Source organism: Gavia stellata, chromosome 24 (assembly GCF_030936135.1).
Source record: "Gavia stellata isolate bGavSte3 chromosome 24, bGavSte3.hap2, whole genome shotgun sequence".
NCBI classification, from domain to species: Eukaryota; Metazoa; Chordata; class Aves; order Gaviiformes; family Gaviidae; genus Gavia; species Gavia stellata.
Window position 1 is genome coordinate 517,070 of NC_082617.1, and position 12,983 is coordinate 530,052.

Consider the following 12,983-nt stretch of genomic DNA (forward strand, 5'->3'; position numbering starts at 1 on the left):
TGCTGGCACTTGGGACCTCCCTGCCCGCATCTGGCCATGATCACGCATCAGCTCAGCGTTGCCCCGGGGGCTGCCCACCTCTGGTAGTTGTCCCTCCTGTAGATGCACCAGCTTCCTGACTACCCCAGGGAGAGATCCTGAAGACCATGCTCATGTGATTGAATTTATGGTACTTTGTGAATGGAGACGCAGGTCATCGCTGGGGTGTTTGTGGCTCACACCCCAAGCCCTGCCAGGTTTACAGAGCTTCATAGCAGCAGCCTGACTGCACCCTGGGACCGTGCTGTCAGTGTTTGTCTCCAAGAGGCACCAGCTTTGTCGTGATTCCTTTTTGGAGAGAGCTTTTGTCCAAGCTGCTTTGGCAGTGGCTGGGGGCAGGCAAATACTTGGAGCGCTGGAAGGTTCCTGGCTTGTCTGTCTGTTTGTCTGGCCAGATCAGCTTTTATAACAGTGACCGGACAGGCAAAGATGCTGGAGTTCATTTCCCCCCAGATAAGGTCCTGTCTAAGAGAGCAGGAGGTGTCAGAGACACTGAGCAGGGAGACAGGAGGACCCCATCACCCCTCTCAACAAGAGCAGGGTGGGATCCTCTTTCAGAGACAAGCCTCTCCCTTGGGAAGGACCTTTGCTAACCAGCCACCGTCTTTGCTTTCCTCAGTTTGACACTCGGCTGCAGATGCAGATGGAGCAGGTGCTGATAGAGGAACACGCCCTGGAGCAGCAGAAAGCTCTTGCCTCCGGTCCCTCGGAGGACACTGCCTTTGACCAGCGTGCTCGTCGGAGGCTTCTCAAGTTAGTGGGGACTCCCATACCCTATCTCCAGGCACCCTGAGGGCAACACCCGGCGGCACACCCCTGCTCCTGAGAGCTCCTTGTGCCTGCAGAGCTGGGAATAGCTGGGCACTCAGCTCCCCACCGATGATGGGTTCTGTTCTTAGAGCTGAAGGGGTCCAGTGCTGACCGTCAAGCCCATCCAGACAGCACAGACACCATCCCTGCTGACCAGCTCTGAAAGAGGGAACTCAAAGCTGGCATCTTTGTTCCAACTAACAGATCCCACTAAGCAAAAAGAGCAGGGAATGGCACAGGTTGACAAAGCCTTGACAAGCCCTACATCAGGTGGCTTGGGTGCTGGTGGGACTGCAGGGCTTGCCTAGGTAACTTGGTCCTTCCTTTTGCTCCTTCATGAGGAGGGACGGGCACCGTAGGCTCCAGTTCAGGAGGAAGAGGCTCTGCAAAACAGATTGTTTAGGTGTTTTCCTGAGTGGGATTGCTCTGGCAAAGGACCTTCCCATGAATCTTGTGGGTGTTGATTACTGCATTTACCGGTGCTCCTCTGGGGACAGATCTGGTTGCAGAGCAGTACAAATGAATTTTTTGTTAAGGTCCCATTGGTAGCTGATAAAACCTAGGACCTACCCTCCCTGTGACTTACCAAAGACTTATTACCAGGTGGTCAGGCTTGGGTTTCACTGGCTAGAGTTGAGCTTTTACAGCAGTGAATACAGAAATAACCATTTCATTGGCATCTTCCATCCACTTGGAAACATAGCCAGGCTGTGGTTTAAGGGCTCTCCTTACTCCTCCTTTCAGAGCTGAGCTGCCCGAGTACGTCCGGGACTTTGGCTATGTCGTTCTCAGGAACATCCACACACACATCATGAAGATCACCAACACCAGGCAGTTCCCTGTGTCCTTTCACACTGACGGACGTGTCCTGTGTGACACAGGTAACCAGTGCTGGGGAGACTTCACGTGGGCTTGAAGGAGCTGTCTCTGACAGATTAGCTTAAGTCACTGGACGTGGGGAGTTTTCCTGAGTGCTTGTTTGTATAGCTTTGTCCTCCTTAGTACGCCCTGCTTGGTGCCTCGGAGCCTGAGTTCTCCTGGCCAGCAGTGCCCAGAGACCTGGCCTGCCTGTGGCTGCCCTAACACGTGATTGCAGGGGCGAGCTGTGCTGATCACCGTGGTCACCTCTCAGCATCTTCTGCTCTTGGCTACCGTGAGCATCATCTTGAGTTTTTGTGCACGCAGTGGGTTTGCATTGCAAACAGATGGCCCCTTGGTGTTTTGGAAGTGCTTTGGTTTCGCGTTCATAATGTCACAGCACTTCTGTTCAGCCTTTATTGAGAAAACAGCCTGTGAGGTCCTCTGGTGTATCAAAATAGGCTTCCGAAACAGGCCTTGAGGTAAGGCTGCAGTGCCATCAAACGGTGACTCGCTGTGCCTGAGGGCTGGTCAGGTGTCTCCTCTAAGTTGTTTTCCAGGGAGCACCACAGCACAGGGGAATCATAGTTGGAAGTTCTCCTTTGGAGAGGTCTGCGCATCCTTCCCTGGGATGCCTGATAAAGGAATTACCAGCGCTCCTCAGCTAGTATGTTTCCTTTTGACCGTGCGAACCTTGGATTCTGGCTGTGAAAAGCCTTTCTCCTGGAGCGGTGACATGGGAGAAAGAGTGGCAGTCTTCTCTGGAGAGGCAAAGAGCCCTCTTCTTCACAGACCTGCCAGCCAGGACACCCCTATGGCCTTAACGTGCTTGTGACACATTTCCTGTCGCTTGAGTGTCTCAGCTGCTTTATTTTCATCTGTTCAAGGTTTCAGCGTGGACCTGGACCATGTGAAGCACCTGCCCTGCTGCAAGACCAAGACATTGGAAGTGCGCTTCAACCCACCAAGTGTCAACCTGCCACTGGGAGCGGTGGATGTGCTCCTGCCCATCAAGGTACCTCATGGTCCCTCGCCTCCCTGTGCCCGCACCACCTTTTGGGGCAGGCAGCAGGTTGGGGACAGCAGTAGATGTCACTTGGGCTCTCAGCTGGATGCTCTGTCCTTCACTAGGCAGCCAGAGGCCCCACGTTTCACGTCCGCCTCCGTGCCAACGTGACTGTGCCGTCCCTCTGCTTCTCCAGGGACAGACCGGAGTTCGCTGTCCAGTGTGGGCAGTGCCAGAAAGAAACCATGCAGCTCCACAATCACCTCCAGGTCCCCTGTAAATGGTTCATCACCATGAATGAGCCTGTTAAGAAGGTAAAGCACAGAAATGTGTAGTGCCTAACTTCTTGGTTGGGTCTTCTTTGCCTCTCTTGCCTTTTCTGCCCCTGTGGCTGCCTGAGCACTTGGGCTACAGCTCGTGTGAGGAAGCTTTAGAGAGTACAGAGCAAATCTGGTTTGCCTGGACCTGTTCACTAGCCGATGCTTCACTTCTCTGCCACCTTCCCCCATTCCTCCTCCAAGGACAGTGCCTCCCCATCTGCCTGCCCTGCCTATATGTCTTCCCTCCAGTTCTAGAGCAGTGGTGGCCACGGCTGGTCTGGATGCGGATGCTCTCAGCACCGTGACAGTATCTCAGAGCACTGCAGGACCCGAGGGTCTGTCCTCGCAGACCAAGGAGACCTCCCACAATTGTTTTTTGTGCTCAGGTGGACAAACCTTTGCCAGTGAGGGTGCATCAGAAGCTGCTGCAGGAGTTGAAGGCCAAGCCCTGTGTTTTCAAGGTGCTGCCCTCGGCTGGAGCCCTGGCCCCAGGACAGCGCTGCAGCATTCGAGTCAGGCTTTCCCCCCCAGAAGAGGTGAGATCAGCCGGTGTCACCCCCAGGAAGTGCGGCAGGGCAGTGTGATAACAAGAGCCCAGCACAGGGAGGAGGAGATGAGGTCTGCCTGCACATGGAGCTTTCTGCAAGCCCCGTACCCATGGTGCCTCAGTTTCCCCTGCAGCGCACTCTTCTGAGAGGGGCTTTGAAATGCCAATGGGGAGCTGGCACAGAGAGCATCAGGGCACTGCGGTGTGGCTCCCTCTTGGCGCATGGGGGGAAATCTGCCTGTTTCCCCTCGTCTTCCCCCTTGCATGGGCATGTTTGCAGGCTGCAATGCCCTGGTGCAGAGCGGCTGGCACGCTCGCAGGGGATAACTAAACCTGGAAGGGCCGATCTAGGCTAATCCTGCTGCTGGTACCAGCAGAGAAAACAGCCACCAGACCCCTTCCTGGGCACGGCAGGACAGTCACCTGTAGTGGTATGCTGCCAGCGGTCCCTGTGGCTCTGGCCCAGCCTGCCTGCACGTTCCCAGGTAGTTTGGGAGTCAGCATAAAGGACGGAGTGTTCCCAGAGATAGTTTGCATGCGGCCACAATGACTTGGAAACTGGCAGCTTGTAACAGTATGGACACGAGTGTTTCCAGGCCTAGGAAGCGTCCCAGGGATGTTTGAATTGCTAGTAGAGCTGTAACCATCTTGTCTCTGGCTTTAGAGCCAAGCATTGAGCACAGAGGAAGACCCTTATCTCTAGCCAGTGAGAGCTCATCTGCCTCCTTCATGTAGCTGATGTTTGCCTGATGCATGAGTTCCAGGACTGTATCTGGGCAACATCATAACCCTGAAGAAGGAGGAGAAGCAGCCCCTGAGTGCTGTGGGAGCTGAGTCCACCCACGAGGACCTTTCTTATGAGCATTGCGCTCCCTCATGACTAGTGGAAACATGTGGTAGTCTGTCTTAGATCCATCTGATCCCCAAATACGCAGTTCCACTTCACAGCAGTATTCATCCCAATCACTCAGAGCCAGCATGCAGGTGCCATAGCCCCTGCTATAAGTTACTATCTGTTTTCCATTCACCTTACAGGTACTGGTAACATCCCTGACCTTGGGGCAAGGGTTAACTTTGAGGCCCTATCACCTGGGACTTCATGGAGGAGCTCTCTGCACTTCTCTCTTTTCAGAAGTCCTACAGAAGCGAGCTGAAGGTTAACATTTGCCAGAGCAGCCAGCCCCTCCAGCTGCAGTTCTCGGGGCAGGGGCTGGAGCCACAGCTGGAGTTGAGCCCCGCAGTGCTCGAGCTGGGAGCGGTGCTGCCATACAGCCGTGGGGCGGAGGGGACGGTGGTGGTGAAGAGCCCATGCGAGTTCCCCATCGAGTTTTACTCGCTGGAGTTCGACCAGCAGTACCTTGCTGAGGAGCAGGTGAGAGGGAAGGTCTGGTCCCCACGTGCATGCTCCCATAGCTCCACAGGGCTCCAGCGTTCCCAGGCTTGTGCCAGGGAGACGGAGGCAGTCCCCAGGGCAAAGCCTGGTGGCATTTCAGGGTTAGCCAGCTCGGCTGGCAGGCTGTGGAGGGGCTTGGATAGTCCGTGTTGTTGGGAGGAAGGAATGAGGGAGAAGATGGGTTGGCTGGGGAGTCTGTTCATGGGATGGAGGTCAAGAAACACATCCCATCTATGGTTTCTCTTCTCTACACACACAGATCCTGCGGATGCTCAAGGACTATGATTGCCACAGCGCCTTCTTGCTGCCTCCACATGCCCCGGGTGAGAAGCTGCCCCCAGAGGTGCTGGAGTACTATCAGGACCAGAAAAGACTGCAGGATGAGCAGGCAAAGCACAAGACTGGGGAACCAGCAGGCCAGGACAACGGTGAGGGTTTGGCATTGGCTGTCCTGAGTGTGGACACAGCAGGCAGTCCAGCCCACCTCCCCTGAGCTCTCCATGACCTTGTTGTCCATGGAAAGCCCATGCTTTTAGCAGCCACCTGTTGCCCAGCTTGGTGGAGGAATTCCCGGGTGAAAGCCTGTGGCTTGGAAAGCGCATCCTCTGCCAGCCCTGAGTGCAATCTAAGCAAGCTCATATCTGCCTAGCATGGACTGGGGAAATAATCAGGTTATCCCCTTGTGTCCCTCATCCCCAAGGAGTAGGACTGGATGAGTTCTTCATCCGGTAGACCCAGGTCTAATATCACTAGCTCTTTTGTGTTTGCTCCTTCCCAGCAACAAAAGCACAAGCTCAAAATTCTCCTGAGAGCAGAGACAGCCTGGGCAGGCTTCCCTGGGCAGGGAAACTGCCTTGGGAGTTTGCTTTTTGGGAAAATTTTCTGTCTTTTGCATGTGGCCATGCGAAGTGGCGAATGGCAAAGAGCAGATTGCCTGGCCATGTTCACCCTCTTCTTCCCTCCCCATGTCCTTCCTCCTCAGCAAACTTTGAAGATGTCCAGTCTGTGTCAGATCAAGGAGGAAAGCACTCTGCTGGGATTGTTCACACCATCTCATCCCATAACTCAGTTGTTCTCTCCTCCATTTTTGAGGAAAGCCAGTCCAGCAAGGTGGACTCTGAAGTTGAATGTGGAGAGGAGGAGGAGGAAGGCGCTGAGGAAAGACGCGGGACAGGTAATAATGCAAAGCCCTTCACCTATTTTGTGTCTGTTGTGGCAGCAGGGCCTCAGTGGAGGACTTCATTGTCACCTCCATCACTTCACTGCAGCCTGGTGCCATCTTCGCTCCTGTGGGCCCTGAATCCACTCTTGCATATGAAGTCTGTAGGATCCTGAGAAGCGTCTGGGGCAGGGACAAGGGAGAGGCCAGGGAGGTTTTGCCCAGCTGGCTGGGCTAGCATCCCTTTTTCTCCCAGCAATTCCCAGTCTCTCGCTCAAGCATTCCTCGCTGGCTTCGATATCCTATAACAGCCACGAGCTCCATAGCCCCGCAGCAATGCTGTGCCATGGGCATCTCGATGCATTTGTATCTTGTCTGCTGGTTGCAGAGCAGTCCAGTTGTTCCTCCTTATCTGCCTTCTGTTGGATACACTTGTAACACCAAGCTGCCCCCCAAGGACCTCACCTCTCAGACTTGTGACATAGAGAAACCATTAAAATATGGTTTCATACGCATGGCTAGGGCTGCTCCAAGTTGCATTCAGTTGCAAGGCTAGCACGACCGTTGAGCAACCGGTGCTGAGTGTCATCTTGTCTCTACAGGAGGGACAGCAAGACCCTGGTGCTGCAAAACAGCGCCCCACTGCCCGTGGCCTGGCAGGTCAGTGGGCTGGAAAACCTCTGCGAGGACTTCTCTGCGTCACAAGATGAGGGCATCGTTGCTCCCCGCACGGAGTTTGGCGTGCATCTCTATTTCAAGGCCACGAAGGCTCTAAGCATTCAGAAGATGATCCGACTAGAGGTGAGGGGGACTGTGCCCTCCCTGGCAGAGCAGGGCAGAGTGATCGCTGTGCTCCTAGGGAGGGAGACTGTGCTTGAAGGGTACCCTGCCAAGAGGGCAAAAGGATGAGCCTTCCTGAGATTCCTTTCTACCTGCATTGCCAGGGGCCAGGCCCTTAGCAGCAAGCAGCTCTCACTGGAGGACAACATTTTGGAAACTAGGTGACTACTAGGGTGCTCTTGTAGCTGAGCTTCACAGGGCAAGTACTCTGTGGAGTCTGGAAGAGATGTACTGCTGTACAGCACCTCAGGAAGAGGTGCTGCCTCTGCGTGGCTTACATCTGAGTTACAAGGTTTCATCCTGAGCCCATGCATAAATTTGCTGCTGTGCATGGTTGAATGCTGTCGTTTGGTTGTCCAGACTTGGGCGTGCTCCCTGCAGCCATCCTGGAGTCTGTCTGGGGCTCTTAACATAGAGCAACAAACTCTCAGCCTGGGATTTTGTTCCCCATGGTTTAGGGGCTGTGTTTCAGTGAGGGTGCTGGGTGGTTGAAGAGGAGAGGGTTGGTCATCAATGCCAGGTGCTCTGGGACACCTCACACTTCTTGTGGTTGCTCTAACATCCCCTTGCTTCCCAGGGCGCTTTAGCAGCAACACTGCTGCTAGAGGAGTGCCGAGGTGGGCTGACAGGGTTTCTTCCTGCGTCAGAATCTCGCTGGGTCAGCCCATGAGATGAACAGGTTAGGAAAGCTTGGGAGTCCACAAATGCTTGTCAAGCAGGGGAGGCCATGGTGGAAGCAGCCGGCAGAGGCAAGGCCTCCTCGTATGTTGTCTAGCAAAAGAATTGAGGAGAATGGTCTAAGCAGTGCTTGTTTCCTGCCACCTCAGGTTTCAGGTGCAGAAAACATGCTGGCGATCGTTCAGATTGAAAATATCCAAATCCTTGCGAAGGTGTATGATGTTGCTCTGAGCATCAGCATGTCTAAAGGTGAGTGGATGCCCCCGAAGCCAAGTAGTCCGGGTGCATGGCATTGCCTTGGCAGGTGGGCAACCAAAGCACTTGGGACGGGATGGGGTACCACGCAAGCATGGCACGGATACGTAATGCACGTGTCCTGCAAGCTGCGTGGAGCGAAGCACTGTCAGGGCACAGAGAGAGCCTTGAGTCTCCCACCTCCAAACTTTGAAGTGTGCAACTTCATGTGCAGATGGATTTGGGGGCTTTGAAACAACAGTGATGTGAACAAGCAGTTGGCAACTCCTGAAGGCTCGGCATGGCACATGGAGTGGTTGGATCTGTGCTTGGAAGCAAGGAGATGGAAAGTGAGCTCCTTAGCTGCTAAACCCTAGAGATATTCTCCAAGTAAGGGAAAGGGCAGCGAAGTAGCTAGAGAAAACTTCCCAGAAGGCAAACTTGCTGAGAAGGGGTTTGTGCCACCTGAGAACTCCAAATCTGTATCTTGTCACCTGGTGTAGTCTGCAGCAGCTGACAAATACTCACCATTTCTTACCTCTCTCTGGGGGTTTTCTGCAGGTGCAGGTGGCAGCGTGGATTTTGGGATGCTTAAGGTCCTGGATGATGCAAAGCAAGTGCTGACTCTGAAGAACCAAGGGAAGTACGAGATTGCGTGCAGGTGGGTCCAGCTGCCTGGTCCGTGAGTGCATGGTGCCACCACCTGCCCAGGCCTGCATTCTCCTTCTGTCCATGGTTAGAACCTGTTCCCATGCTGGCTACCTCATGGTGCAAGTAAATACAAAACCTGGGCTCTCCAATCTCAAATACTTTAATAGAGCATCCAGCCACGCACCAGCAGTTCTTCACAGCTCAGCAGGAGCCAGAAGGAGAGACCCTGAAATGTAAGCCCCTCACTGCTGAGATTCATTGCCGCCTTTGAGGGTCAGCTCATTTCTCTTTATGAGACTCTTGAAAGGAGGGAATGAAGAACTTTGGTGTCAGTTAGCTTACAGCAGTGCTGATTGTCTGCTGTCTGTGTCAAGATCTGGGATTCCCCGAGCAGAGCTGTACCCTTTCCCTTGTATTACTTTTTATGGTCCTATGCAAAATCCCGGCTGTGCTGGTGGCACCGGTATTTTTAACTGCAGAGGTCTGTTCCTTCCCTTTCACCCCAGTTTCAAGCTGGAAACCGTGGATACCGACATACGCGACTTGGCATCCCACCTCACTCTCCAGCCGCAGAAGGGCATGCTGACTGCCTCCGGGCACCCCGTGCAGGTCCGGCTGCTCTTCCACCCCAAGATGGAAATGAGCATTGAGGACAAACCCATCCTGCAGTGCCAGGTGAGCTGCCTGGGCCAGGCGGTGTTAGCACACCGCGTCTTGGGAGTGTAAGCAGGACCTGTGTCTTCAGGAAGGAATCCTCTCTCATCCATATGCAATCAATCAAGTATTTCAGAAACCATTTGTTTCTCTGGCTGTGGAGGAGGCGTTTATGCAGGGAGGGTGAGCTGATGGGGACTTGGGATGGCATCAGGGGACAGAGATAGAGGCTGGCCTCTGCTGCATTTACCAGCCCCTCCTCCGGTTGCAGGTGATTGAGCCCAGCATCTGTGAAGGAGGTGAGACCATTGCCATCGTCCCAGTAAGGGTGACAGCGAAAGCCGCGTTCAGCAAGTCCAGCACTTACCCTGCCTCGCTCATCAACTTCAGTGCCAGGATGAACGGCAAGAGGAAAACCTGCACCTTCTATCGCAAGCCGAGTCCTAAAGCCCTGGGTTAAAGGACAAGTTCTGTTTTGGTTTTGTGATCCCCTGCAGAGAAATAAAGGCGAGCTTAACACCAAGTGACCGGGAGAGTCAATAGAAATCCTTTATTAGTTGCAGACAAAAGTGATAGAATATCCCTAACTCCCTGTATAGTTATATAATTCTCAAACAAGGGGTAAAAGGAAAAAGAAGGAAGAGTCAGCGTAAAGAAGGAAGAGTAAGTGTGAAGAAGGAAGAGTAAGGTGAGTGCTCCCTCAGCAAGTTTGCACACCACACCAAGTTGGGCAGGAGGGTCGGAAGGCTCTGCAGAGGGATCTGGACAGGCTGGATCGATGGGCCCAGGCCAATTGTATGAGGTTCAACAAGGCCAACTGCCGGGTCCTGCACTTGGGTCACAACGACCCTGTGCAACGCTCCAGGCTTGAGGACGAGTGGCTGGAAAGCTGCCTGGCGGAAAAGGACCTGGGGGTGTTGATTGACAGCCGGCTGAATGCGAGCCAGCAGTGTGCCCAGGTGGCCAAGAAGGCCAACGGCATCCTGGCTTGTATCAGAAATGGTGTGGGCAGCAGGAGCAGGGAGGTGATCGTGCCCCTGTACTCGGCGCTGGTGAGGCCGCACCTCGAATGCTGTGTTCAGTTTTGGGCCCCTCACTCCAAGAAGGACCTTGAGGTGCTGGAGCGTGTCCAGAGAAGGGCGACGAAGCTGGTGAGGGGTCTGGAGCACAAGTCTTGTGAGGAGCTGGGGTTGTTCAGTCTGGAGAAGAGGAGGCTGAGGGGAGACCTCATCACTCTCTACAACTACCTGAAAGGGGGTTGTGGTGAGGTGGGTGTTGGCCTCTTCTCCCAAGTGACAAGTGACAGGACAAGAGGAAATGGCCTCAAGTTGCGCCAGGGGAGGTTTAGGCTGGATATTAGGAAAAACTTTACTGAGAGAGTGGTGAAGCATTGGAAGAGGCTGCCCAGGGAGGTGGTGGAGTCACCCTCCCTGGAAGCGTTCAAGGAACTTGTGGACGTGGCACTGCGAGACATGGTTTAATGGTGGTGGTGTTAGTTGATGGTTGGACTTGATGATCTTACAGGTCTTTTCCAACCTTAGTGATTCAGTGATACGGGATAAACATGTTTTCCAACATTAAAGAAATTACCATCCCTGGGGTATAACAGTCAGGTATCTTAACTCCGTGTGTCGCCCACCCGGGCCGTGCTGTGGGGTTATTACTGTGTTCTGTGTGTGTTCTGTGGTGGTGGGATGTGGAACTAAATACTCTAGAGGGACACAAAGAGGGGATTCCAACACCACACTTCAATCCTGCACGTTGTTCCAATGTTAAATATGAATAAAACTTTTCCATCAGAACATCCCCAAGCCAATCCCAGAGGAGCTGTGTATACAGCTGCCTTGCAATGATAATGGTCAGCAAACCTTACGACAGTTTATTTGCGGCTCTGTCTCCGGGGGGGTTCCCTTTATAGGACAATGCGTATGTGGCATGCCACCTGAGGGAATGTAGGAGGTATTGGTGGTGTTATAAGGTGACTCTTGATTTTGCCACCCTTTTGATGCATATCCCCAACAGGTGCACATATCTCTGATCAGGGTCCTGAGCCTACTAATCAACCATGTTTCAGGAGGATCTCCAGGTCCAGTGTCACATGTCATTACCTTGGTACAGTTAAAAAGAGGACTGGGTGCCCCCCTAATGGGTGGTTTGAATTGAGGGTCTTGGGGTGGTTGCGTTGTGGTAGATCCAGACCAGGCCCAGATCAGATTAGTTCCGTCTTTTGGAGACCTTTATGTTCTCTTGGGGAGTTGGATGCACCAACTTGGTTCCCACTTTGTGGTATAGTTGGCTTCAAAGGCATCAGGCTTCCGGAGAGGATGGAGCATCGGATCCCACGGATAAGGTCTACATGGATACTGACAATTACTGTTTTCAAAATTAATATTACCGCTAGACAAATTGCCACATCGTAACAAAGGGTTTGATCCTTCTGTTGGAGACAGGACCGTTAACATTAAACAAAGGCCTGGAAACATTACAGAGCAGATTCATTAACGTGGCATTCCTAGACAAATTAGGAGGCTCCTTCCATGTTTCATAGATGTCACCTCCCATCAGTGGCTTACCCTTCCATTGTACCTGGCTATCAGGGTTTACAGTCGTCCACTTCTTTGCCAAAAATCTAAGAGAGGTGGCATTAGTCGTGTTCAAAATAAACCTCAAATCCACCGGCATCATGAAAAATCTCAGCCCCTCTTCAGCTGCTCGGGGTAAAGTAATATATCCTCCTTGATCCGGTTGCCCCCATATTCTCATAAAGCCCTTTATCATTTCCCAGGCAAGGTTTGGGGCCTCATCTCCCCAGCCGCTTGTGGCAGTAAGGGAGAGGAAAAGGATCCCCCAAACCAACGTTCGTGGTGCCAATAGACACATTCTGCAAAGATCAGCGAGCCAGCAGCTATGGTTTGTGCAGTTACTAGCCTGTCGATCTACGCCGGCTGCAAATGCTCACAATCACTGTTCGTTATAGGCTTGACTGTAGCTCTTCTCTAACCACCTGTGATATTTCCTCCTAAAAGAGAACAGAAAAAAACCCAGAAACCCCAGTCCAACGAGGACCAGTTTTAAAAGGAAGGGATAATGCACCGAGTGTCAATTTTACGCTCCCCTCTATGGGCATCGGTGGCTGTGCAGGCGTACAGGTTAAGGGGAGTTTCCCAAACCAGGGCCCCTTAAATCAATCAAGTCCCTATGCGGTGGGTTGGAGAGGGCGTTTGGCTCCGGCCTTTCTCAGGATAGGAGGGAGCCATTGGCTTTCCTGGAGTCCTTTCCATGTCCTGATGAATGCCTCCAGGTTAGGCGTGGGCAATTTGTCCATGACCTCCCTTGGAATCCTTTTTGCAATGCCTTCAGCGCACAGACCATATCTCCTACGATCCCGACCGAGTGTTCGGCATCCTTCTTTGATGGGTTTGGGAACAGGGGCCTGTGGGATGCTGCTGTTTCCGTTCCCCTTGTCCCGCTATCCTTCGGAGGTTTGCCTGAGACTTAGTCCCTCCTCTGTTCCTAAACCCCATTCTCTGTCCATAATTGAGTGACTTCTGGGCACCTCCTCGGACAACATTATAGTATCCCCACCCATAAGCGAGGCTCTCCGCACATATTCTGTCTCTGTTTCTCCTGATTCTCTTGAGTATTTCTCCTGAATTTTTGCTATATCGGTGGGGGAATAAGGAACGGTGTCGGTCGTTATTTCCGGTTCCTCATCAGCCTCATGTTGCGTTAAAAGGAATGTGGTTTCAAAATTTGTCTGTCAGAGTCCCGGGACTTTCACTGATTCGTTTATC

The 12,983-nt window shown here is 53.0% G+C and overlaps 1 pseudogene; it reads left to right on the forward strand.

Annotated features, from left to right (window-relative positions):
- Window positions 1-9,702, forward strand: part of LOC132319107 (hydrocephalus-inducing protein homolog) — a 67,699-nt pseudogene extending 57,997 nt beyond the window's left edge.
- Window positions 9,703-12,983: the final 3,281 nt, after the last annotated feature.